Source organism: Sus scrofa, chromosome 8, assembly GCF_054392235.1.
Source record: "Sus scrofa isolate SSC_HxYL_T2T_F1_AM1 chromosome 8, Sscrofa_HxYL_maternal_Yorkshire_Landrace_v2.0, whole genome shotgun sequence".
Lineage (NCBI taxonomy): Eukaryota > Metazoa > Chordata > Mammalia > Artiodactyla > Suidae > Sus > Sus scrofa.
The window spans coordinates 89,560,564-89,587,280 of record NC_139390.1 but is presented as its reverse complement, the minus strand read 5'-3'; the positions used below and the strand labels follow the sequence as shown (position 1 = coordinate 89,587,280).

Genomic DNA, 26,717 nt, shown 5'->3' with positions numbered 1-26,717 from the left:
TGAGAAGACTCTCCCTTTGTAATTTTGTAATTCCCACTCTGGAGTGGGAATGTGATACAGCTGCCATGCCATTTTTGACTTGCACATGCTGAACCAATCCATCTGTAAACTACGCTTGGGCATTTTCCTCCTCTTTCATTTGATCATACAGGATGCCTTCTCTCTCCCCTGGTACAACCAGAGGTATGAGCTGGGGGCAGGATGCTGGTGAAACTGTAATTGGTGACATGGGGGTCTGGGCTCCCTGCTCATGCATCTTGCTGTGCCCTCTGGCCCTACTGAAGCCCAGGCTGGGGCGTATATTTCCATGTTATGATGGATTGCTGCTGGACTCTCATGATTTTCCAGTTTGGCAGGTTTAATAGGCTCCAGCTCATGTTGTACAGTTTGGAATGCATAATCACTTTGCTGTCCCATGCTTGAACATTCCAGTTTTCTACCACAGGTCAGTAGCAGTCTAGGACCCACCTTTCAAGAGGTGTGTATGTAATTCTTTGTTGCAGATGGAATCATATTGCTTCAGAACCCTAGAATCTGCACTGAGCTTCCATGGGCTTGTCATAAATCCTACCCTTGCCTCTTTTTTGTCACTGATATCTCCATCATCACAATGTCTGCTAGATCATATGGCACAAGTGGCTGAGCCCTGCATTCTAGATGCTGCAGGGCTCTATCTTGCTCTTGATCCCACTCAAATACAGTAGCATTCTGTGTCACCTAGTTAATAGACTGAAGTATACCTAGGTGTGGAACGTTGCGCCCTGGAATTCAAAGAATCCTAGTAAGAATTATGATTCCTCCTTTGCAGTAGAAGATATTAGATACAGCAATTTAGTTGAGAGGGATATCACAGAATATCCCAGACCACTGGATTCTCTAAATGCTTTACTCAAATGGCAGGCCTCTCAATCTTCATAGGGTTTATTTCCATTTGGACCATATGTGTCATACCAAGGTCTCCAGTGTGTTAGTCACCTCTTGCTCATTATGCTCTATCAGCATGATGTCATTGACATAGTAGGTAGAGACGATGCTCTGTAAAGAGGTCAAATGAGCCAAATCACTCCAGGCTACATTATGATTGAGGATGGAAGAGTTCACAGAGTCGTAGGGCAAAACTGTATATTGTTGTCCTTTCCATGTGAATGCAGTATGTTTCTGATCCTCTTTCCTGAATGGGATATATAGAAGTGAGTTTGCCAAGCAAATAACTGCATAACATATTTCTGAAGCCATGTTGATCTACTTGAGTAAAGTGATACCATAGATGGCACAGCAGTAGTAGTCTTTAGTCATTTTCCAGGATCCATTCATTTTCATCGGGGGTGAGATTGGCAAATTAAATTGAGATATGGTAGGAATTACCATCCTTGACTCTTTAACAGTCTTTAACAGTAGCATTGGAGTTCCCTCATGGCGCAGCAGAAACTCATCCAACTAGGAACCATGAGGTTGCAGGTTCGATCCCTGGCCTTGCTCAGTGTGTTAAGGATCTGGCGTTGCCGTGAGCTGTGGTGTAGGTTGCAGATGAAGCTCGGATCCTGCGTTGCTGTGGCTGTGGCGTAGGTTGGAAGCTGTAGCTCTGATTCGACCCCTAGCCTGGGAACCTCCATATGCCGTGGTTGTGGCCCTAAAAAGACAAAAAGACAAAAACAAAACAAAAGAAAAATAGCATTAAACCCCAGTGCCCCCACCCCTGCCCTAGGAGGCAATATTGGTTTTGACTTATTCTCTTGGCTGTAGGGAGGTAGGTGTGGCATTTCAGAGATTTCTTCTTGGCCTTGCCCACTGTGATGGTTTTACCCAACAGGCTAGAAACCCAGTAGAGACTGGGGTTCCAACTGCCATGTATGTCAGTCACAATAATACATTCGGGGACAGGAGAACTAAGTCAGACTTTGGCCATGCCTCCATTTATTAACTATGCCTCACACACCCCACTCTAAGAGGGTGATGATGCTTCAGGTGTCTGGGAATCAGCATCACTTTGGACTCTGTCTCACCAACCTTACAAAGTCTGGATATTTCCATTTCTGCAGTGAATAGCCCCTCAAGTACATGACTGAAGGTTGCTTTGGGGAAAGACTCAGGAATCTATCCAGAACAGGCTCGCCAGAATGTTGCAGGGACTTTCTTCCTGGGGACCCTAGACAATGAGTTCTGGATTTGAAAACTGGCTCAGGTAGGGAGCTACCTCCCAACTTCCTACATCTCCATTCTTTTTTGGGGGGAGGGAGGCACGCCCATGGCATGTGGAAGTTCGTAGGCCAGGGATCTAACCTGAGCCATAGCAGTAACATTGCTAGATCCTTAACTGCTAGGCCAATAGGGAACTCCTTCTTCTCCATTCTCGCTTTCTTTTTACTATAAATATTAAGCAGCACTCTTGTTGGCTACCTATTTTGCCCTTAGGGACATCATGTTCAATTAGCCATCTCTACAATTCTCTGTGGCTCAAAAGCTCTTGGCTGCCCCTCCTCCTGGCTTCTAGTGACTAAGTACCAATACATGGCCACTGTTACTATGAAGGAACTCTGCTCTCACCACTTCCTGTACCTCCAGCCCTGGCCTGCAAAAGAGAGCCATCACTGACCTCCCAGTGATGCTGGTATCTCTCTCACCAGCACATTCCTAAGTGCCTTGAATGATGTGTTCTCTGGTGGTTCTTTTGGCCTCGTACAATATATCCATTTCAGCATATCCACCTCTCTCAGCCTTTTTATTCCTTCCTCTATTTGTTCTCATAGAAAATCAGGCATTTCAGCTGTGCTCATGGTGGGTGACTGCTTTCTTCAGAGGCCACATTTGCAATGAGTTTGCCCCTAGGGTCCTCTCAACAGTATCAAATCCATGTCCTGAGGAAGTGCCCCAAGTCACTGAATTGTCACTAATCCAACAGGTCAGTAACAGTGCTCAAGGAGCTGCATTTAGGGAACCACACCTAAGAATCTTAAGCACAGCTGGATCTGATTTAGATGGATTCTGAGCCTGATTCATAATGGCATGAGACTTTGAGGTGTCCATAAGAGAGTGTGAATGTATTTTGCATGTGGGTAAAGCATAAATAATTGCAAACAATAACTCTCAGGCCAGAGGGCAGACCTGTAGTTGTGAAATATGTCTGAAAATTTTCTGATAGTCCTCCCATCAAATGGTGGGATCTAGGTCCTCCACTCTTACACTGGGCAGGCCTTGGTGGTTATTGTGGCACAGAGTATGGTGCAAATGATGCTATGTGACATCCAAAGCTTGGTTATAAATAGCCAATTGGCGTCTCAGAATCTCAGACACAATATTGTAAGGAAGCCCAAACCAGCCCATGGGGGGAGACCAAATACAACAGCCACCTGTAGGTCTTCTGACTGAAAGATCAGCTGAACATCCAGAAGCAAATCTAGACATATGAATGAAGGAAACTCCAGATAATTCCAGCCCCCAACTTTAAGTCACCAGCAGCCATTAAGTCTCAGCTGAGCTTCCAGATATCAAGAAGCAGAGATAAAACCATCCTCAATATTCTCTGTCAGTATTCTTGACACAATCCGTGAGCAGATTAAATTGTATGTTTTATACCACCATGTTTTGAGTGGCTGATTTTTCAGCAATAATAAATAGAATAAAATCAAAGTGACAAATATCTAGTATGTTTCTCCCTTTCAACAGCAATCAACTAGAAAATACAATGTGAAATAAAACAACCAAAAGAGCCAAAAAGAAATGAGGAAGGAGACTGTTCATGAATGCACAAGATCTTTACAGAAAAAAAAAAGTTGAATTCTAATAAGGAACATAAAAATTAGATCCAAATTAACCTGATTTAACAGCAAAAATTATGAAGCAAAAAAAAAATTACTGGATTTGACTACCTCAAATTAAAAATTTCTGTTCCAAGAACTACAGATGACAAAGATAACAGACAGAAAACAGACAGGGAGAAAATATTTGTGACGTCTAAAATGGTAAGGGTTTAATATCTATATTCTATAGCAAACATCTGTAAGTAGTAAACACTTAGATAATATAATTCTTTAAAAATAAGCAAAGAAGATGTACTGGCAAGAGCATGAAGACTGAATGAGTAACACATTTATGAAGGAAGACTAAGATTCCCTAAAAGTAGAGGAAAAAGCAAGTTAAAACCAAAATGAAATAACACTTTATGCCCCCAAATTGGGACAGCAGAGAATATCAAATATTGATGAGAACACGATGGGCTGGGACCTCTCATTCACGGATGAGGGGGTGTAAATGTGATAGCCATGCTGCTAAGAACTTCAGAAGTATTTTGAAAAAATAGATACGCATACTTCCTATAAACCAATGATCCCACTTCCAGGTTTAATGTTCTTCTCTTTCTAAAAAGACTGCATAGAGGCAGAAGATGAATCAATCAGAATTCAAACAAGAAAATAAAAATCACGCTAGCATTTCACATGAGGGTTTTTAATACAGGGAATTGATGGGGGGATGGGGTGTGGGGGGATAAAAGAGTTCAGAAAGCACTGAGGTAACTCAGAGATTAGTAAATATGGGTAACAGCTACTATTTCTAGAACTAGGGGAGTGAAAGGAAAGAAGTGGAATGATCTCAACAGAGGGGCTTTGAGGAAGGATTCCTTAGAGTTGGCGCCCAGACCTCTGGGAGGAAGGTGTCATTGGCTGGCGTGTGGACCGATGGAGTGGTACCCAGCTGCTGCTCAGAGTGCTCATCTGCTCCCAGGAGGTGTGATGCTGCAGCAGCTGCTGCTGCTAAAAGCTCTAATAGGAACACTGAGCTGGAGCCCTAGCTGCCAGGTGCTGATGGAAGAATGCCAGGAGCAGCTGAAACAGGAAGAGTCCATTTCCCCTTCTTCGGCTTTGTGTGATCACCTGAAAATACCTTCTATTGGAAGAACGTCACTAGAAGTCAGGTAGCAAGGGAGTCAGGAAATCACAGTGTGCAGAACCCAACCTTTAGTGAGGTTAGCTAGAGTGAAAGGCGACAAACGAAAGATTTACAGCCCAGTATCCCTGTGGCACAGGAGATCGCAGCCAAAGCAGGTGTCCATTGCTAGAATTCGAATAGTGTATCCAATGTTGTGGGTGCATAGTGTGCAAGATGCAGTGGTGAGGAGCAGGCAAATACATGTGAGCAAGCAACATGGAGACATCCCCAAAATGCTGCTGAGAGAAAGAAGTAGGAAAAAGCATGAGATTTAAAATCCTCCACTATGTATGTACATTTGAAATCATAACAGAAGCTTCCAGATTGGTGAACACAGGAAGGTGCTGGGAGAATGGGGCACCTGAAGAGGGCATGGAGTTCATGGCGCCCTTTCCCCCATACCTTGCCCTGTGCATCTCTTCTACCTGACTGTCCCTGAGTTACAACCTTTTAGAACAAAACAGCAATCTAGTAAAAAAGTAAATAAAGCCATAATAAAACCATACTATATATTTAAGAGGTTGCCCACATATTTGAAGATATAGATATTACAGGGATATAGCAACATGACTCACAACTTTTAAAAGTTATACCCCATGTATTATTATTATAAAACGTTGGCTATGTTGTAGAATATACCCAATATTTTAGCCAATATTTTATAATAATGACACATGGCATATAAGCTTTAAAAATTGTGAATCACCATGGCATTATGCAACATAGTAGGCTGGGTGGTGGCCTATGCTATGACGAGAAACAGAAGTGGGAGTTAAAAAGAAGGGCAAAAAAAAAAAAGTAAAATAAGAGAGGTCATTAACACATAAGGAAAAAATAATGTGTAATGAATCAAGGAACATAACTCAAGTCCCTATACTTGAAGGCTTTAAAGTAAGCTTTTGTTAGTCATATTTATTGCAGATTTTTTCTAATTTTGTCCTTTATTATTTTACAAGGTATCTGACATTCAGAGGTTTTGTTCTGTCATGTTAGTAGCTGATCTTCTCCTAACTTATTTCTTGCCAATGATGGATTAAAGACACCACTCCTCCCTCTGAGAGATAGTGTCTGTTTCTCTTTCCTCTCCCCTTGGGTCTGGGCTGCTTTTGTGACTTATTTGGACAAGGAGCCTATCAAATAGAGGGAATGATAACATATGAATTTCAAAGCTGGGCCTTAAAAGATCTGCAATTCTCACATAAAATAAATAAGCTACAAGGATATATTTACAACACAGGGAATATAGCCAATATGTTATAAGAATTATAAAAGCAGCATAACCTTTAAAAATTGTGAATCACTCTGTCATACTCCTGAAACGTATATAATACTGCACATCAACTATACCTCAATAAAAACAAAAAATTAAAGAGATCTGCAATGCCCACTTTGATTGATTCCTTGGAACCCAACTGCCATGCAATGGGCCGCCCAAGCCACATGGAAAAGCCCTATGGGTAGAACAGCCTCAGCTGACAGCCTCAGCTGACCCCTTAGCCGACAGCCATCACCAACTTCATGCTATAAGAAAGAGACACCTTGGGTGTCCTGGCACTGTTGAGCCTCCAGATTTCTGGGGGCTTAGTCAACACCACCTGAAACATCAGAACTACCTAGCTGATTCCAGTCAACTCAGAGACTCTTGGAAGACTGTTTTAAGGCACTCCATTTGGAGGTGGTTTGTTGAAAAGCAATAGAGAACCAAAACACTTCACTGCTTTGATACTGAGAAAATCCAGATAGCAACAAAATATTTTGTCTATGTTTTCTTCTAATTACGTAGGGTTTTAGTTTAATTATCATGTTTTCAGTCCATCAGTTGACTCAACTCTGTTAGTTAGATAATCCATTTGATAGTTTATTTATTCACTCGTTTTTTGGTAATGCTTTTTTCTAAGATACTGAGAAAAGGTTTAGTTTAGTTTTTTTTCTATTATAAGTTAATACATGCCCATTCTAGGAAATGAGGGCAGTGAGGTAACGCTGGGGTCTGCTGTGAGGACAACCACAATTATCATCTTGATGCATTTCCCACAAATTTTCTCTATTTCTATATCAATACTCTTTTCCAATATATCTCATTTTATAACTCAAGAAGAGTACACAGGGATTTCCCTTGTGGCACACTGGGTTAAGGACTGGTGTTGTAACTGCAGTGGCAAGGGTTGATGCTGTGGTATGGGTTTGATCCCTAGCCCAGGGGGAAAAAAATGAAAAAAGGACAATACATACATCGTAGAGAGTATTCACTGTACATGAGTACTCTGCTGAGAAAGTAAATGGGTGCTGAAAGCAAGGTGGTCCCATTCCAGAAGAAGAGATGTCTGTTGCTACAAAGATCCTATCAGCTTGTCAAGTTCGATGTCCTTGGGGCTGTTTTCACCCCAAAGGGAAGCCTTTTTCAGCTTTGACTCTGTTAACAATTTGTTGCTCTGCTTCAGCTTGACACAAGCCTTGCTTCAGCAGTTTCCACCCCACCCCCAGCCGCAGTTTTCATGGTTTCCGTACCTGCAGTCGACCTCAGTCCAATAATATGAAGTGGAAAATTACAGAAATAAACAACTCATAAATTCTAAATCGTGCACCATTGTGAGTATTGTGATGAAACCTTGCGCCTTCCGTTCTGCTCTGTCCTGCTGGGGATGTGAATCATCTCTTGCTCAGGGCATCCCAGCCGTCACTCACTCGGTAGCCTTCTAGGTCGTTGTCAAGGTATCACAGGGTTTGTGTTCAAGTGGCTGTTATTTGACTTAATAATAGCCCCCAAGCGTGAGAGTAGCGATGCTGGCAATTCAGATATGCCCAAGAGAAGCTGTACAGAGCTTCCTATAAGTGAAAAGGGGAAAGTTATGTTTTCATAAGGAAAGAAAAAATAATCATATGCTGAGGTTGCTAAGACCTGAAGTAAGAAATTATGATGAAGGAAAAAGAAATTTGTGCTAGTTTTGCTGGCACACCTCAAACTGCAAAAGTGCTGCCACAGTGCATGGTAAGCACTTAGTTCTGATGGAAAAGGCATTAAATTTGTACAATAGATATTTGGAGAGAAGAGAGAGAGGCCATATTCACATAACTTTTATTACAGTGTATTTTTATAATCATAATTCTATGTTATTAGTTATTGTGAAGCTTATTGTGCCTAATTTATAAATTAAACTTTATAATTATAGATACATATGTAGAAAAAACATTATATATATAGAGAGAGAGGAGAGGGTGTATATATATATATATATATACACACATATATATACACATAATACACACACACACACACACACACACACATAGGGTTTAGTACTATCTGCAGTTTCAAGTATCCACTGGGGGTCTTGGACTATATCCCCATGGATAAGGGGGAGTTACTGTCTAAGAAATATGGGATAATGAAGAGACAAAAATGACTGAGTTGTTCTTCTCTCTCTCTCTCTCTTTTTTTTTTTTTTTTTTTTTTGTCTTTTTAGGGCCACACCCATGGCATATGGAGGTTCCCAGGCTAGGGGCTGAATCAGAGCTACAGCTGCCAGCCTACACCATACGTCATGGCAATGCCTGATCCTTAATCCACTGAGCAAGGCCATGGATCGAACCCAAGTCCTGATGGATACTAGTTGGGTTTGTTAACCACTAAGCCATTAAGGGAACTCCGAAAAATTTATGTTTACCCAGAATCTTAGAATGTGACCTGATTTGGAAAAAGGATCATGAGATGAGGTGGGCCCTAAATCCAAAGACAAGGGTCCTCAGAAGAAGAGGGGACGACACACACAGATTCGAGGAGAAGGCCGTGTGAAGGTGGGCGTGGAGGGCTGAGTGCAGCGGCTATAAGCCAAGGACAGGCAAGGACTACAGGCAACAACGAGAAGCAAGGACAGAGGGACACAGAGATTCTCCCTCAGAACCTTCAGGAAGAACCACCTCTGACAGCACCTTGATTTCAGACTTCGGGCTGCCAGGACTGTGAGAGAACACATTTCTATTGTTTTAAGCCATTTTAGTTTCCAGTAATTTATGGCTACTGTCATAAATTAGGAAACTAATACAGACCACAATAACCTGTAGTTTATTTAGAGCTTACTGTGCCAGGTAAGGTTCAACCACAGGAAACTGTCAATATCTGACGTTCAACCAAATTTCTTTACATATCTCATTTATGAAATTTTCTCTGTCACACACATGCAAATAATTTTCGTGGCGATGTTTGCAACAGTCATTTGAAGTATCATTATCTTTATTTTGCAGATGAGGAAATCGAGGTTCTGAGTGACTAAGGAATTTGCTCATGGTCTCATAGTCAATAAATTAGAGAAGTGGAAACAAACTCAAAATTGTCAGGCCCTAAAATCCACATAGTCTAATTCAGTGCTTCTCAAACTTCAACATATAGAAAAATTACCTAAGGATCTTGTTAAGACGTAGGTCAAGGAATTCCCGTCGTGGTGCAGTGGAAATGAATCTGACTAGGAACCATGAGATTGCGGGTTCGATCCCTGGCCTTGCTCAGTGGGTTAAGGATCCGGCATTGCGGTGAGCTCTGGTGTAGGTTGCAGACGCGGCTCAGATCTGGAGTTGCTGTGGCTGTGGTGTAGGCCGGCAGCTGTGGCTTCAATTTGACCCCTAGCCTGGGAACCTCCACATGCTGCAGGTGCAGCCCTAAAAAGACAAAAGACAAAAAATAAAATAAAAAAATAAAATGTAGGTCATGATTTGGTGGGTTTGGAGTGGGGCCTAAGATTCTGCATTTCTCAGAAACTCCAACACTGCTGATGATCAGATAACACTGAGTATTGAGTGCAAGCATCCTTCCTTCTTGATACGAGACACTTGATAATGTGATTTCTTTTGGAGTCATGATTATGAGTCCCTGACATATCCAGGTGCAGCCTAGATATGGTTGAAAATATAGGGCTGAACTATTGTGGAGAAATGAGTGTTGGGGGCATAGCTTTGGAGTCATTGGCAAAGGTAGATGTGGTGGAGAACATGTGAATGGATGAGCTAAAAGCAACTTATCCCCTTAAATTTCTTTCATAGTTCATTCCTTTTTGATGGAACTGATAAAAACAGGAAGGAAAAGCCAAGGTATTCTTTGCATAAAAAATTTAAATTATTTTCTATTCATAATGTATATTCTCAGAGTGGTACTTTAAAATATCTTAACTGGATAGGTTAAGTGCTATAAATTAATGTTGCCTCATGGTGAATTCATGATGACCCACATGTCTAATTAATGAAATTCTTATGATCAGAGTTTAAGTGGATGCTTTAGGAGGAGTTCTTTCACAATCGAGTTTTTGGTTTAATGGAGCAACTAAAGGAACTGGGAAAAGGTTAAGGATACTCACATTTTCTATGGCCAAGAAGGAATCTGAGGAATTCCCTTTGTGGCTCAGTGGTAACGAACCCAACTAGTATCCATGAGGACTTGGGTTTGATCCTTGGCCTCACTCAGTAGGAGAAGGATCTGGCGTTGCTATGAGCTGTGGTATAGGATGCAGATGAGGCTTAGATCCCGAGTTGCTGTGGCTGTGGTGTAGGCCAACAGCTGTAGCTCCAATTCGACCTCTAGCCTGAGAACTTCCATATGCCACTGGTGCAGCTCTAAAAAGCAAAAAAAAAAAAAAAAAAGGGAATCTGAGCTCAAAAGTTTCCAAATATCTGGGATACCCCTAAGGTGCAGCAGCGACACCACATACCAAGAAACAAGAAGGTGGAGGAGGAAATATCTTTAAATTTTTAAAGAAATATTTCCTTGGAGTTAACATCGTGGCATAGCAGAAACAAATCCAACTAGGCACCATAAGGTTGCGGGTTTGATTCCTGGCCTCGCTCGGTGGGTTAAGGATCTGGCGTCGCTGTGGGTGTGGTATAGGCCAGAAGCTACATCTCCTATTGGACCCCTAACCTGGGAACCTCCATATGCCGTGGGTGCAGCCCTAAAAAGCAAAAAAAAAAAAAAAAAAAAAAAAAAAAGAAAGGAAGAAAAGAAATATTTTCTTAAAGACTTGCATAGAATTCTGGAATTGGTCCGTCTTTGTGAATCAGTAATGAAATTCACATCAGACTCAGATCTACTATAAAGGGTTTCTTTACTTCATTTGCAATATTTTAAGAGCTAATTTGCAACATCTGCCTAAGTAAACAGAACTTACTTGAAAAGTAGAGAAGCAAAACCATGTGTCTGAAAAATTGCACACAAGTACTTGATAGATTAACTAAATCAAACCCAGATGGACATGTGGCCCTGCAGAATCTCAGGAGTTTTCTTGCACCTCATTTGACAAAGGCCACACTATTAAATTCAAGTAGAATCTTCAAGGCTAAGGAGTCCCCAGCATTGAATAGATGATTAAGAAAATAATAGATGGATTCCACTGCACTGGCTAAGACCTGTAGAGACATTTTCTCTGAGTCCCATGGCTCAGAGGTTCCCTGGAAGGAACTAGCTAGAGCAGCCTGTCTTCTGGCTGACTTGGAATATTGTTGCTGTAGAAAGGCTTGCAGTGTTCATTTGTGAGTAGTTTTTCTCAGTGATCTCGTGCAAGTATCACACATCTGAGACCTTTTCAGATCCTGAGAAATATTACCACCCATTATGACTTGATAGAATTATTTATCTTTTAAGTAATATGTAATTATAACTATAGATATTTTTATAGAATATGTATGTATATTCTGTTCAGTCAGAAGAGGAAACAAACCTGGGGAATCAAGATGAGAGTAATTTCTTCATTACGAATTCTGGGGGAAATCCTTCAAGGTGATTTAATTGCTCAGTCCAAAGGGATCTTGACAGTGGCTATATAGGACTGATCAAAGTAAGAGTTCCCATCATGGCTCGGTGGTAATGAACCCGACTAACATCCATGACGACGGTTTGATCCCTGGCCTTGCTCAGTGGGTTAAATGATCCAGTGTTGCCGTGAGCTGTGGTGTAGGTCACAGATGTGGCTCGGATCTGGCGTTGCTGTGGCTGTTGTAGGCTGGCAGCTACAGTTCTGATTGGCCCTTAGCCTGGGAACTTCCATATGCCACAAGTGTGGCCCTAGAAAAACCAAAAAAAAAAAAAAAAAAAAAGCTGATCAAAGAGTGGAATTCACTTATCTCCGTCTTGGTGTGCTATATTGTAATTATTCAATGATAAAACAAGTTATTGCAAGGGATTGTGATCTATTCAGTAAGTGGATTTGAATGCTTAGGCCTGGTGATTCTTCTACACATGCAAGGTGAAGCAAGTCACCCAGCTGAAGATATTCAGAAAAGCACATGGAAAGTCACAAAACTGATATTCTTCCTCTAAAGGAGACACGATGTTACTGTTTCTATATTATCTTCTTTTTTCTTTAATATATGTTCTTCTTTAATTTGGAAATTCCAATGAAGGAAAAAAGATGAAGTAGCTTATAATGATTTGAGCAGTTGCATTTCGAAGGAATAGATCAAGAGTTTTTCACATGAGGGTTTATCTAGAAGTTACAATGATTTATTGACTATCCCAAACTCAAAATACATTCCAGAATAAAGTTTTTTTCTGTTACGAGGACCATGCTGAGCACAGCCTCTTGATAAAAACTTTTTGATGATTGTTAGAAAATCTATTACACTCTTAAAATTGAGTAAGCATAAAGCATTCCACACTAAGACATTTTCTTGGCTTTCTTTTATAACTCCATGAAAAATCAAATTAGTTTCCACTTTGGCTAAAGACTTCGCCATTTGTGGTTGGAAGATGCCAAACATCGTTTTCGTTCTTTTCATTTAGGGATTAAAAGATAAATTGACCTTCTGTGAATGCACTTATTCTACACAGTATGGTTTTATTTCAATATTTCAGGTTTTCATGCTAACTAAGGGGGACAAGAAGACGACCAAGACCCTGGGGAGTGGTCTTGATTTGAGTCTTCACTCCCACTTTATCCTGCCCAGTGGCTCCGCCAACTTAGCTATGCTGAGTTGACCCTGTGTGTTTTGCATACCATGCTGAATAGAAATCATATGCTATGTGTCTGTTTCCCATACGAGAATATAAACCCAGGTTAAGAACTGTGTAGTGGCAGATACAGAAATGCATGGCTCAGTTTCTTCAAAAAAAGCCTCACTGCATTTAGCTCCTTCAGGATCTAGCTCAGCTCTTAAGGTCACCCTTTTCTTTTCCTTTTTTTCTTTCTTTCTTTTTTTTTTTTTTTTGTCATTTTGTCTTTTTAGGGCCATACCTGCAGCATATGGAGGTACCCAGGCTAGGGGTCTAATCGGAGCTGTAGCCACCAGCCTATGCCACAGCAATGCCAGATCCAAGTTGCATCTGCAAACTACACCACAGCTCATGGCAACGCGGGATCCTTAACCCACTGAACAAGGCCAGGGATCAAACCTGCAACCTCATGGTTCCTAGTTGGATTTTCGTTTCCACTGCGCCACGATGGGAACTCCCAAAGTCACCTGTTTCTTGAGGTAGCTTCCAGCCACTGACTGAGCAAAGCAGAGTGGCTGACCTCTCTCCTGAGGTAGCCCCTAGCTTATAACCATATTAAGAGGTGGTAAATCTGTCTGGCCACTCTCAGGACTCATCCCACGGGTAATCTTAGCTCTAGAGCTCAGACCTCCCATTGGGCTGGCAGATTTGTCACATCTTCATTGACTGTCTGATGCTCATTCTGCCTAATCTTGTTTCCATCCCTTATCTTTCACAGTTGTTCCCTTTTATAAGTTTTTTTGCTTCCCAGTCTAGCTCACATCTGTTTTCTGGAGCATCCAACCTATGCCCATTGGTGCCAGAAGTGGCCCAGGAAAGCATGCAGTGAGGTGGGATGTAGGAGACAGGTCACTCATTCCTTTGCTGGCAATGATGAACAAATTCCTGGTGGCAATTGGTGTATAGACAACGCTTGGAACAAGATGGCAAGTCAATTGACAAAACTTTCCAAGGGACATCTGGGAGGTGCCTGCCTATGGAGGGAAATGCAATAGTCTAGGAGATGATTCAGGCATTTGAAATGGGGGGGGGGGGTAGGGATGAGAAATGATCATGAAATTGGGTGATGGTTTTTAAATCGCACTGAAGCTCTATAGGTTGATATAGAAAATCTGAGAACAATTAACGAACTGAAAACTAAGTGTTAAAGCCAGGGGATATTTTGGCTTTCAGAAGTCCTCATTTTATGCAGTGGACTCACAGAAAAAACTGAAGATCATGCCCAGGATTTGGTTTTCAGATTGGCTAAACTTCAACAGTGGTTGAGAGCTCAATCAAGGTAGTCATGACTCTGGCTGGGAAAATGTGAGTCCCTGACATATGAGATGAGGACATCTAGAAGGATGCTTCAATAGAGTTTGACTCCCCAGGCTATTCTGAACCTTATGAATGTACAGAAGTGGCCGTCCTTCCTTGTTATGAGGTGGCACACAAGTGTTGGAACAGTTTCCTGAAGGGGCAGCTGAAGTGCCAACTCCTGGTCACACTCTGGCCCTACTTCTCCTGCCTCCCCCTCCCACTATCATTACATCACTTTCTTTGGCTAAAATGATGAGATTTTGTTTTACATGGTTTATATTGTTTTCTAGAGAGCCAAATCATATGCTTATATATTTTCTTTTATAATCTAATCTCATTTTTTCCTGGAGTTGCTACCTAGCTCTTTACAGATGTACACACACACACACACACACACACACAATCACCATGGTGAGTATACACTATAAAGATTACCCCAATCTTTCTCTAGAAACCTACAACTATTTACTTGAGAAATATATACTGGGGAAAAGAGACTAACCAGACATTATGGGGTCTTGTTGGACATAAGCTCCAAGCCAGTGTTGGTGTCCAGAGATGCAAAGCATCATCAGAGCCCCTTCCCAAAAGGTAGAGAGGTACATGGGAGGAAGTTAGGTTACAGAAGAAGGTCTGGCCAAAGTGTGGCTTACACTGAGGGTCCAAAGACCCACCAAGTGGTCATTTCTTTGGTCCCCAAGTGTATAACTGGGACCAAGTGCACTTCTTGGATTCCTTATGTGTGACACACTTTCATTAAAACAATTCTATAAATCTAGTTCATTAATTTTGATCCAGCATAAGAATACCCTTAGAAGGGACACTTCTTTTAAAAGAGTTTGTGTTTCTTAGCAGCTGCAATGACGGTGGTGAGGTATTGGAAATTCTGAGATCAAGAAGAACACTTTCCTTTCGCTAATAATAGTTTCTTGAATTCATCTGTTGCCCCTGAATACCTATTTGAAATAGGAGAAGAGTTGACAACTCTACTTAGGTTTTTCTCTTCTGCCAGGATAGGCTCTGTATTTCTCTCTTTTTAGCATAAGGCCAATGGTTTTTAATCTTATTTATATCACTTCATCAATAAGATGGTCATGTCAAAGAAAGGAGCTTCAGTCAAGATAATATAATACTCTTGCAAAGTATACATGCTCTATGTGTAATTTTGAGTTCAATGGCAGAGTCACAGTGCAGTTTCCTCCTCAGTAACTTTGGACATTAAGGCTCTGGGACATTACTTCTAATATGGACAGCTATTAAGAAACACGTAACAAAAAATGTTCCTATGTGTATCAGAGAGTATTGAATAGATTTTTGCCTGAGCTATATAGTAGTTCCTTGTTAATGATCGGTTTTGCATACAGCAGTGCATATATGCTAATCCCAATCTCCAATCCATCCTTCCCCCTCAACATGTCCCCTTTGGTAACCATAAGTTTAGTTTTGAAATCTTTGAGTTTCTTTCTGTTTCTTATCCTGTTTGCTTTCTGGATAAGTTCTTCTGTATCATTTTTAATTGGATTCCACATATTAGTGATCTCATGTGATATTTTTCTTTCACTGTCTGACTTACTTCACTTAGGCTGATAACCTCTAGAGCCATCCATGTTGCTGCAAATGGCATTATTTTATTCTCTATTATGGCTGAGTAATATTCCCTTGTATATATGTACCACATCTTCTTTATCCATTCTGCTGTTGATGGATATTTAGGTTGCTTCCATGTCTTGGCTATCGAAAATAGTGCTGCAATGAACATTGGGTGCATGTATCCTTGTGAATTATGGTTTTCTCTGGGTATATACCCAGGAGTGGGATCATTTCTATGTTTAGTTTTTTAAGGAACCTCCACACTGCTCTCCAGAGGGGTTGCGCCAATCTACATACCCACCAGCAGTGCAGGAGGGTTCCCTTTTCTCCACACCCTCTCCAGCATTGTTTGTAGACTTTTTGATGATGGCCATTTTGACTGGTGTGAAGTGATACCTCACTGCAGTTTGATTTGCATTTCTCTAATAATTAGTGATTATGAACATCTTTTTATGTGTTTTTTAGAGGCCAGCGATCTTGATTATCATACAGTGCTGCATTCTGGGGGTAACTCTGATGTCCCAGAGTTTGGGACACTCTGTTATATTCCATCATATGTGGCACTGGATGGTAATTATTTGTATATTAGTCTTCCTCCTCCACTAGACTTGTGAGCTCCTTTGAGGTTATACACATATAGGTTTCATGCTTTTTTTGTTCATTTTAATGTAATACCCACCACAGAATAATGCATACTAAATGAATATTGCCTCCTATTTTCAAACATTAGGAAGAAGAGCTATCTGAAACAATATAGTTTTGTAGGAATGGGAAATAAAAGGACTTCTTGACTTTATTTTAGGACTTATGGGAAAGGGAACAGGAGAATTTTACTCTGAGCTTGTGAAGAAATTTATTCTTAACTTAGGGTATTCTTAACTGGTACCTTAAAAAAAAAATCTTCAAAGTCTGGCTGAGTATCAAGAGAGTCTTGCTATAACTAGCCATGAACCATGACCAAAAAGGACAGCTCTATATTTAAAAATTGTGGGATGGGTAAAGGAGGAGGAGATGGAGGAAATGAACTTTACAGTTTTGTAAATTACAGCCTGTGAAAGGACCATGATGCCTTACCAATGGTAGCCGGAGGGCAAGTCAGCCAAAGGATGGTTGCGCACACTTGTATAATTAAGGTTGCCTTTTGGTGTGATAAAAAGGCTTACATTTTTTTCTTCTTAAACAGTTTAACCTATGTAGCCCTCATTTTCAAATATTTTAAATGCTCTAAAAATGCCTTTGAAAGGCATTTTTTTTTTTTTTTACCCCTGCAATCCTTTTTTTTTAAACTGAAGTATAGCTGATTCACAATGTTGGGTTAGTTTTTGGTGTACAGCAAAGTGATTCGGTTATGCATATATTCATATATATATATATATATATATTTTTTTTTTTTTTTTCAGTGCTGCACCTGCACCATATGAAAGGCTGGGGGTCAAATCAGAGTAGGAGCTGCTGGCCTTTGCCATAGCCACAGCAACACCAGGTCTGAGCCATGTCTGTGACCTACACTGCAGCTCATGGTAATGCTAGATCCTTAACCCACTGAGCAGGGCCAGGGGTTGAACCTGCATCTTCATTGATACTAGTAGGGTTCGTTACCGCTGAACCACAATGGGAACTCCTGATATATTCCTTATATTTATTATATACATTCTTTTATTCAGTTTATGTGTATATATTATATATATTCTTTTTCAGATTCCTTTTCATTATAATTTAAGATATTGAGCACAGTTCCCTGTGCTAAACAGTAGGGCCTTATTGTTTATCTATTTTATATATAGTAGTTTATACGTTAATTCCAAACTCAAATTTATCTCTCCCCTAAAAAGGCTTTTGGTCCAAATTTCCTTTATTAACAGTTATGCTAATAAACAATTTATTCCAGAGGGCAACTGCCCAGACAGCCCCTGTCATGAGACGACCATGACCCAACTCTAAAGATGGGGGGTAAAAAAGCAAAAATTACAATGGAAGATCAAAAGCTTCTGAGAAGAGAAAAATCCAGAGCTAAACACTGAGATACAAGACCTTGTACCTTTACCTTCGCCATTCAGAATTATTTACCTGTCAACAGCAAAATTCAGGGGAGATGTCAAGAAATCTCTGATATTTTGAACACTGGGCCAAAATAAACTGTAAGACTGCCTGCTCCAGATACTTTTAAAGAAGACTTATTTGTCAGGTAGGGAGCAGAAAACACATGGATTTTTTTCTAAGATGTGTTCCTGTGAAAAAGCTGAGATATATATGTATAATATTTTTATATATTTCTTGATATAAATCTGCTGATATATATCTATATATAAGCTAAAATCTCTTTCATCAAGGAACATATATATGTGTGTGTGTGTATATACACACACACATGCATATATATCTACACCTTTATATAACTTTCATTTGGGACCATGGCTATTGATTGATTGGTCAGTGGTAGCCTCTGGTGAGCAGCAATTAGACCTAGAGAAATTTCTCTGCAAATTCCTTGATGGTAGGGCCCGTATTGCCACTGATCTAAGTCCATTTAGTCTTACACATTTCTTAGGCTCTTTGTGGAAGGTAACAGAGGCCACGGAAGAAACTGAGGGGGAGGAGGGCTAGTTACTCCTTAATCTTGCAGTAGCAGGATTGACCTACTAAGGTCACAATGAAAGCAGGTCTCAAACCAAATTCTGCCACACTTACATTTATTAGCCAAACGTTGATCAGCAAGCAGGTTTAAAACTGTTTGTGCTGTTCTGTAAGTTTAAAAAAGTCCCAGCTTGCTGTCATCTTAGGTGCTCTGAAAACTACCTTGCTTACTTAGAGGCTGACATAGCTCCAGAGTCAGGAATCTTTTAGTCTTGGGCCACAGAAGTCCTCAAAACCAACAGCTAGACACAAGACTACTTAGAGATCAAACCTTGAGCTTGACCTCTAGGGGGAAAGACTGTCTTCATTTGCTTCTCACACCCTAGTCAGGCAAGAGTGGAGAAAGTCTCTAATATGTGTTACCAATTCACGTGTTGCGAATACTTTTAATTTCACCAGGGATATCTGATATCTAACACTGAATATTCATCATGCCAATCAACACTTAAAAGCCAGAGTTCGTATTTCTGACATTTAGTATGCTGATTAGCAGGGTGTGGACTGTTGATCTCCAGATACAGAAAACAGAATGAACTGTAGTTGCCCCCTCTGCTAAACATCCCTGGGCTGACTCATTATCAAGATGCTGCAGCTAAACCTAAGAATATTTAACCTAAGTATATGACAGACCATTTGAACACTGTCTTGTCCATCAAGCAAGCGCCTGGCCTAGAGGAACCATTCAAAGTTGGCTGTATCGAATAGGATAGTTTGAAGGGCTTATAAATTGGAAGACAAGTAGTTACTTATTCACAAGGAGTTAGGGTAAGATGATTACAACTCAGGGTTTATTTTTATTTTCCAGTTCTTTTGGGGGCATTCTGGCGAAAACCCTTGGTTGGCTTCAGGCCCCTGAGGGGAACTTGATAAAATGTTGTCGTGATTCCAAAGGGGAGGCCTCAGCCTCAGAAGACCATTTATTGTAGAGTTTGTGAAAAATTACTTTGAAGTGAGGGTTTAAATTGTATGTTAGCAAGTATTCTCATGTATTTGTAGATACTATGATTTTTTTTTTTTTTTTTTTTTTTTTTTTTTTTTTTTTTTGTCTTTTTAGGGCCGCATCCACAACATGTGGAAGTTCCCAGACTAGAGGTTGAATCAGAGTTACAGCTGCTGGCCTACACCACAGCCATAGCCACAAAGGATCCAAGCCACGTCTGTGACCTACACCACAGCTCAGGACAACGCCAGATCCTTAACCCTCCAAGCAAGGCCAGGGATCAAACCTGTGTCCTCAAGGAGGCTAGTCAAATTCGTTTCTGCTGAACCATGACGGGAATTGCTTTATTTATTTTTAAAATTTTTGTTTCCTTTTAGGGCTGCACTTGAAGCATATGTAGGTTCCCAGGCTAGGGGTCAAGTCGGAGATACAGCTGCCAGCCTGCACCACAGCCACGGCAACACCAGATTCTTAACCCACTGAATGAGGCCAGGGATCAAACCCGCATGCTCATGGATACTAGTTGGTTCTTAACCTGCTGAGTCACCACAGAAACTCCGGTAATATGTTTAGTTGTTTATAAAACAGTGAGACTTTTTTTTTGGCTAGGGGCAATATCCACCTACCCCTGAGATGTAGGCCAAACCACCCCTACTCCATTGTCTTCCTCTGAGTTGCTTTGGGAATCCAGAGGCATGAGCTGTAAAGCTAATAAATGGTCCTAGTGCCTTGTGGTCACCTGCACATGCCCTTTTCTGGACAGTATTAGGTGAAAGTTGCAAGAGAGGCATCTCTCACCTCCCACCACGGCCCGAAGCTGATCCATAGACCTTACACAGGGAACTCTCAACCACAACGAAGTGAAGCCCCTCACTTCTCATTTCTGGCTCTCAAGCTGCCGTTTGGAGTAATGGAAAAGGATAAAGCCATCTAGTTCTTCTTTTCAAACTATCTTCATGTTAAATTGCTTTCAAAATTGCACGAATTCACAGCTTATCTGCCAGCCATCTCTGCTTTCCGAATGTGCTTTAGGTTGAAAACCTCCCTCTCGGGATGGACGGTAATGTCTCTTTAATTAAACAGGCTGTTTCTGATAAGCATCAACTCCATTTGCCTCCTCCTCACCCTGGAACACATATTTTTCTTCCCACACCCCTGTCCCTGGAGAAAAAATCTGTGACTGCACCTGTACTGATATGTATCAGGTGTTCCCAAACCGAATGGATGTTTGGTTTACCAGCTTGGAAAGTCCCCTTGCTTTTTTGCCCCCTCGTTGAAGAGAAAACATGCACTTCTGTGGCTGTGCTTTGATTTCATGCTGTCTGTGGTTTACTGGAATATCATATGTGCTTGCTCAATGTCTTTATTTTGCCAGCAAGACACCCACAGTCTCAATGATATTTTCAACCCCTTGTATCGTGTCCTGATGTCTATTTATATTGACAGCCAGACATTTTAGTTTCACCACTGGCACAGAAATGACATTTTTGTGCCTAATTATTACTGCGATAATGTAATGCAATCTCTCTCCAGACAAAAGCCCTTACTGCCAGCCACGGCTCAAAATTTTCCCTCATGAAAGATTTTTCTGATAATTGTCTTTGGCTTCGAAGAAACCATCCACTTAATATTGGGTGATTTCGGGAGCATTTGAAGAGCAGGAACCAACCATTCCTCTCTATCGCTCAGTGTTTACACCAGCTACCAGAAGATGTGAGTTATTAATCACAGGATAAACACACTTGATATATATTCCTGGCCCTGCTATTATTCGTTTATCATGGGATCATATACATTACTGTAGAATATGGAAGGAGAGAAATTCTACAATGACTTTAAAACTATTTGCCTCTGCTCTTAGTTGGGAGCTTAGGATATGGGGGGGGAACTCCCTCCCCCAAGCATATGCAGGGCTATTAGTACAACCCCATGATAACACACCCTAGGATAACACAAAAGTTACCTATAATCCAATTAGCTCCTGTCCTCTGTCCGGTGCCAATTTCCAAATGCAAGTGGGTTCCATTTCTCAGGTTCCGGGAAGCAGGCTGAAACTATTTTGGACCAGGACAAGAAGTTTGATGGGGAAACAGCAGATAATCCCAGGTGGGTAGCAGGATATTTGAACATAGGTCTACAGGATTCTATCGATTCAGTCTTTCTGGTTAGGTTGACAGAACCCTTCTCCACAGAGCAGCTGATTGCCAGAGTTGCTCTTACTGTCCTCGAAGTCCCAGCCAACAGGAGATCCAGAATTATCCCCATGGACACATGGCTAGTGAGGGGATAGGGGCAGGAAGTCCTCCCACCAAGTGGCTCTAAAATGCCACAGGGATCTGGAGGATTTGGGTTGCACAAGATCTCCTGAGGACAGCTCCTGGCTGGCATATTTTAGCCTCTGGCAGTGGGGTCTATGTCAATAGCGTGTGCTATATATATATATAGCAACAACATGTGTGTTGTAAAAAAGCTATCCTTTTTACTGACTGAAGCAAAGGCATAGGTGCATTTAGTTTTGTACTTAATACGCAGAATTGAGAATCTAACACACAGGATGCAAGTGAGAAGTAAACAACAAAGCATCTGTTATGGGTACCCTAGCAAACTGATGACCCACTTATAATTAAATTGGGGCGTTTCAATTTTTTTCTGCCATTTTCAAAGGCAGAGGTTGGCAGCTGGTTCCGTGTAAAATGAATGTAGGGCAGAAAATGCAGTGAAGCAGGTCATTGTTCTCCCCTACGTGGTTTCCTCACTCACATAAGTATGGTGTGAATAGGCTCCATTGTCCTGGTGGGCAGTTTCACTTTGAGAAGATTGTCCTTGTTCTGGGAAGAGTCACTTAAGTGGCCTTACTGAGTCACTTAAGTGTAGGGTGAGCTGGCTGTTATTCTGGGAGAGGAATCTAGCCAGAACTTTGATGTTTTAAGTATCTTTTAAAAGTTGTGAGGTCATCACTGCAGAAAAAGGTGGGAACTTCCATGGCTAAGCTCTCCTGGGGCCGTGTTACATTCTGAGAAATGACTCTGAGGATGCATGGAAAGAGATCTTTGGAATCGGGAATCAAATGGCACAGGACAAGATGCTGGGGGTGGCTTTTTTCCATAAAGAACTTCTGGGGAAACCCTTGACTTTGAACGAGCACTAGTGGCAGGAATACAGAATAGCGCCTTCTCCAGCGAGCACTAGCATCAGCCCTGGAAATAAGGCTGTGAGTATCTCTTCATCTCTGTGTGTCCCAGAGGATGCAGCACAAGTGCTCTAAGACACCTCTCCCCAGATCTATCTTTAATGCACTGCCTCTCTGGAGCCAGAATCTGTGAAGCCTCAACTCCAGTAAGCAACGGAGCAGTACCAAGGATTTGAGCAGGCAGGTCCTGGCTAGCTTGATAGAAAGCCCCTCTATCATGAACAACACTAACCCACAGGGCCAGAGCTTCCAGGCTCCTTGGCTACTGCAAGAATCGGATGCTTCTCCCAGCTCTGCCTTTTGGCCGTGACTCTCAAAGACGAGCTTCCACTCAGCTGTCAAGATCCCGGTGCCCCAGACTTCGGTGCCACTTCAACTTGACCCTCCTCCTCAAGTCACTTTGGTGCACTGTGGGGCCTCTAAAAGCCTAAAGAGGAGGTGTGTTTGAAGAGAAAGGATAGATCTCTGGACTTGCAATCATGAGAAGGCTCAGGGGCTACACTTAGAGACTAAACTAGAGTAAGTTCACCCCAATTGCACATAAGGGGCAGATGTGACATGCAGAGAAAAGTCATTATTCCCTGCTATTAAATGGAAAGAGGAGGCACCTAAAACACACTAAGGTGCGTGCACCCACGCATGCATGCACGCACACCCACAGAATATATGCTATTTATGTATATATGCTATTCTTGGTTACATAGATCTAGGAAAGCAAGCAGTGCAGACCCAGTGAAATTAAGACTGGAATAAAGAAAAGGCCGAAGAATAATTTTGTTGGGGAAGCAGACCCAGAGCAGAGTAAAGCAGCTGGAAGTCCAAGTCTGTACACGAGATCTCTGTTGATGGCAGAAAGAGACACTTTCACATTGGCCAAGCCATGGGGGTTTCCCTGAGTCATACTTGACTTTGTCATTAGAAGAGGTCAGTTTAAGTTAAGGTAATGGAAAATCTACGACCTTGTTTTAACATTAGAGAATCAGCCTCTAGTCAGAAAATGGTCGACTCATTTCTCCATGATTCATTACCTAGGAGCCTCGGGTTTCCTGGAATTCTTTAAAAATTCCATTTTTTTTTTTTTTCAGAAATAACTATTAAACACCGCAATTTTGGATAACACATTTCTCTTGCAGAGGATGGAATTAATCCTCTCCATATTAAAATAAAGCTATTTGTCTTTTGTGCCCCCTGCCCCAAATAGAAATGATCCAGGTTATTTCTGAATTGCATAAAAATGTAATAATTATGTTATTCTTTTTCTTTTTGCAGTTTTGGGTGTTTGGGTTTTTTTTGTTTGTTTTTGTCTTTTTGCCTTTTCTAGGGCCACTCCTGAGACATACAGAGGTTCCCAGGCTAGGGGTCTAATCAGAGCTGTAGCCGCCGGCCTACACCAGAGCCACAGCAATGAGGGATCTGAGCTGCGTCTGCGACCTACACCACAGCTCACGGCAATGAGGGATCCTTAACCCCCTGAGCAAGGCCAGGGATCGAACTCACGACCTCATGGTTCCTAGTCGGATTCGTTAACCACTGCGCCACGACGGGAACTCCCTGCAAAGTTTTATATATTACTATTGTTGATATAGCTACCATTCACTCATAGGTATTTATTAAATATTTACTATATGCTGAACAGTATTCTAGGGACTAACCCCGATTGTCACAAAACAAGAAGCCCTATAGATATGTCTAATCCTTACAACGATATGGAAAAGTGGGGATTATTCTTCCCATCTAATAGAAGGGAAAACACCGAAGATTACAGAGCTTAAGCAGTTTGCCCAAAGTCACACAGCTAATAAAAGGCAAGGCACTTTCTGATTATCTGATTGTACAGCACACTTTTTGCTAAACCGTAACAAATCTTAAAAACTTGTTTTCATTTTTCCTGTTAATCTATCGAAAATTTTTATTGTTACTCTTGGTTCTCACTGCTGGTATCAGCTGTTTAGCTGGTCAGTATTTAATTTCCTTCTATTTATTTCGTAAGCAGGGAAACTCTGATACCCAAGTGCTTCAATATCTCCCTTATGCTAGGAAAGTTCCAGGGAAAGTAAACTCAAACTTTGGTGGGAGAACATTAGAGAGGCCTGGGAAGCCTTGATCAAGGGCATTTGGGAAACTAAGAAGTTCTGGAATCTGCTCTTAATAAATATTCACTAGTACCTTTGAAATAAATTCAAATAGGATTAGTTACTAGAGTATCAGCTAGTTCTATCACCAAGTGCCATTCCAGAATGTATTTTGAAGTCAAATATAAGTAATTCTGAACTTGCTATTTACGGCTGCCCATAGATCTATTCTGTTTAGCACAATAACCAAGACTTGGCTATAACTAGGTCAATGTGCTTAGCTCCTTGTAACGCACTGGTGTGCTGGAAAGATAGACAAGGTGGTATTTTTGTTTTATGTTGGTTTTCACTAGTGGAGACTCAGAACTCAGCAACTATAGTTCAAATGGGTTCAATTCTTTGCGGTCATAACTGTAGGCATGTGTCATGGTATGGAAGGTAGCAGAATATGCCATTCCAAAATGTGCCCCTTGGGCACAAGGATTATTTTAAGCCGAAGGCAAATGAGAAAAAGCATTCGAGAAAAGTTCTCTGCCCTCCATTTGCCTAAAAGCAGGACATAAGTTTGCGCAGAGTCCCCCCTTCCTCTCTATCAGAAAGACAGACGTTAGTCACCAGAGATAAGTGTAGACCCCTATCAGCCCAGCACCAGAGGCATCTACATAACAATCTTTACTCACTAGACCTTATCTTCCTTAGTTCTCACAAATATTTACATTCCCGCAATTTCCCACCTAAATACATTTTCCTTTGTCTCGTCACTTCTCTAAAAATGTATTGTTCATTTGTTGAGATGGTGTATAAGCCCAAGTTCTAACCACCCCTTTGAGGTACTCGTTGCTAAGTATTCCTACGTGTATGTCAGATGCACATGTTAATAAACCTCTTTGGTTTCTCTTGTTAATCTGCTTTTTTGTCCATCTAACTTATAGGACCCCAGGCAGAGAGCCTAGGAGGTGATAGAGGAAAAAGTGTTTTCCTCCCCAAGGCCATGAATGTCACCTGGCATGTGTGCAAAAGTAGAAAAAAGGCTTCTGACCTCCTCTGGCTGTGTTTTGGTTGTAAGACTTGAGCCTGACTCTTGCTGGGAAACAGATGCTCCAAAGTAAAAGTAGTTTCAAGAAATGATGGTTAGTTGTTCGGTCCAGAAGGATATTCTTCCCAGAGAACATGGTTATCAGTCCCCTTCCAGATTCAAGGTGGATGACTTGGCAGGACATTCACATATTAACTTAAAATATTTATCAAGATATTCATGTTTACGCCAAGCAAAAACATAAAAAAACTTTCTTGCCCTGTCTTATTTAAGAAACAAGCAGATCTTTAGGATGTAAGGTTCCACTTATTCTGGCTTTCGTCTTCCATTCAGGTTATGGTATGGGTGGTATTTCACATATATCTGACACGGACATTATACCATTATATTATTATCCTGATTTGCCACTAGATCTGAGAGGACTAAACCAAAGAATAGCTAATGGCCTTCAGTGCAGTTTGGTTGGGAACCATAAAAACTCACGGTGGGTGAGCTCATCCAAGCCTGACAAGAATGGGGTGTTATTTATGCTTGCATTTCTAGCATACATCACAGGATCTAGAATACAGAAGCCATTCACTAATGCTGTTAAATATGAAAATACTGATAGTAGCCGTGGTATGGATGCCTTCCCTCTCTTAGAGGGGCTCATCTGCAGGATTATCCTGAGAGTTTCCCCTGGTTGCCGATGGATAAATCTGGATTTGCTCAGCAAAACCTAGGTTCACCTCTGTAGATTCCACTCAAAGTTTTCTTTTTCCCTCTCTACCGTTTTCTTTGGTGGGCTGACATTTTGAGAAGTTGTTTACTCTGCCTGGGGCCAAATAAGACTATTTTTCCCTGTGAAAGAGCTTAGCTTCACCCTTGAGTTTTATCTGGCCCTGTGAGGGGGGAGGGCCATTCAGACTCTGGGTCCACTGACCACAGGGGTCATCTCACCTCATTGTCTAGCAGATTCTCTTTCCGTAGAGGGTCAGAGCATACAGTCATCACCATTGTCTTTGAAGATTAAGTTGGGGGAGGTCGCGGAGATTCAGATGTCAACTTCTTGTCTTTCTGCT

General features: G+C 41.3%; 1 protein-coding gene across 1 annotated transcript in view; it reads right to left on the bottom strand.

Annotated features, from left to right (window-relative positions):
- Positions 1 to 3,733: 3,733 nt before the first annotated feature.
- LOC110262147 (uncharacterized) overlaps positions 3,734 to 26,717 on the bottom strand; it is a 118,701-nt gene continuing 95,717 nt past the window's right edge. The window contains exons 11-12 of the mRNA XM_084973779.1: positions 26,596 to 26,715; positions 3,734 to 7,749 (exon numbers count right to left, since the gene is read on the bottom strand). The gene's annotated coding sequence lies outside the window, so the exon portion shown is untranslated. The remainder of the gene's footprint in view (positions 7,750 to 26,595; positions 26,716 to 26,717) is intronic.